Genomic DNA, 1511 nt, shown 5'->3' with positions numbered 1-1511 from the left:
TGCAGTATGTAATGATTACATTTATCACTGGGAATTGCTATATGAATATAACACATCTTAATTCTGCTGAATTCCATTACCCTCCTATGTGTGCAGTTTTTATGGTTTTATTTTAACACAAGTACAATAGGTACCTGTTTGCCTATTTATCTTCCTCCTCTAACAGACTGGCATTGGGCCTGCTGTCTCCGATGGACAGCTGTGCTGTTTGTTTTTTTTTTTTAGACAGGGTCTCTCTAGGCAGTTCAGGCTGGCTTTGAGCTCACTTTGTAGCCCAGGCTGGCCTCGAACTCTCAACAGTCCTCCTGCCTCAGCCTCCCAAGTGCTGGGATTACAGGCATGTGCCAAAACACCTGGCTTCTGTGCTGTTCTTTACACAAAATTTGCAGTTCTTGGAGAAAGCACTGTGAGCGATTTCCAGACAGTAAGATCTGCTGTACACCAGCGGCCCTTCAGGCCACTTGATACAGTGGAAAGAAACTTTGGGAAGCTGTCGAGCAGCACATGCTTTGTTTTCTTGTTGCTGCATCTCTAATTTTGAGCGCTAAGAACTGGCTCTTGACTCTTCTCTGTTCCCAGTTAGAAATATCTCTGGGATTCTGTAGTTATGCTTAATTTTGACATGTTTTTCTAATTGGTGCTGGGTGATCTTCTTGGTCCTTTTTAGGATAAACTTGGGCTTCACCATTGGTCTGAGGGTAGCCAGGATGCTGGGGAGGAGATGGCTGTCACCACTATAGGCAGTGTATTTTCCTTGAAGATTTTCTTAATGTATGCTGTTTTATTTTATTCTATTAACATATTTGAGTATTTTGTATAAATCATCATATTGAACCTAGAAAGACAGAAAATAATCAAGAAGGCACATTTTTCCCAAAGGATCGCTATATTGTCAGTGCCGTAAGAAAGTGATGTATGTGTTATCACTGAGGGGGAGCTGAGCAGTTCTCGTACAGCTGAACACAGGGGGATTTGAGAACTGAAGAGGGAAACTGGGACAGGAGAGACAGAGGGATCTGAAGCTTCAGCTTTATTCCCAAAATGCAGGCATTCATTAGTAAAGGTTTGGTAGTTTGTGACAAAATGAGATAATTAAAGATAAAGTCATGGTATTGAATTGTTTATTCAAGCTAAAATAAAGGTTTAGATTTTTGTGAAATGATTCTTTTTCTATTTTATTGTTAATACTTTCTTTTTTTTCCTGAAATGATGATGATAATGATATGTTTAATTTTAGAAAAATGTTTGTACTTTGCAGGAAAGACACAAACAAAACCCTCCAAATTCACATCAACTCTTGTTAATGGTCATGTTTTTTATTTCTTGGGAAATAGATCCATAAAATTCCCAAATCTGGAGCAGTACTAGTAAACGACCTTTCAGAATTGTCCTTGACTGCCAGCTCTTTCTGTGAATTATCAATAAAGAACCTTCCCTGACGAGAACAGAAGCCTCATCACCACTGGGCATCATGCCAGGGGAGGGTGAGGCTGGAGGTCTGGGCAGTGCCC

The sequence above is a fragment of the Chinchilla lanigera genome, unplaced genomic scaffold (genome assembly GCF_000276665.1).
Source record: "Chinchilla lanigera isolate Chin_1 unplaced genomic scaffold, ChiLan1.0 scaffold00067, whole genome shotgun sequence".
NCBI classification, from domain to species: Eukaryota; Metazoa; Chordata; class Mammalia; order Rodentia; family Chinchillidae; genus Chinchilla; species Chinchilla lanigera.
The sequence above is the reverse complement of the archived record's forward strand: the minus strand, read 5'-3'. Positions refer to the sequence as shown.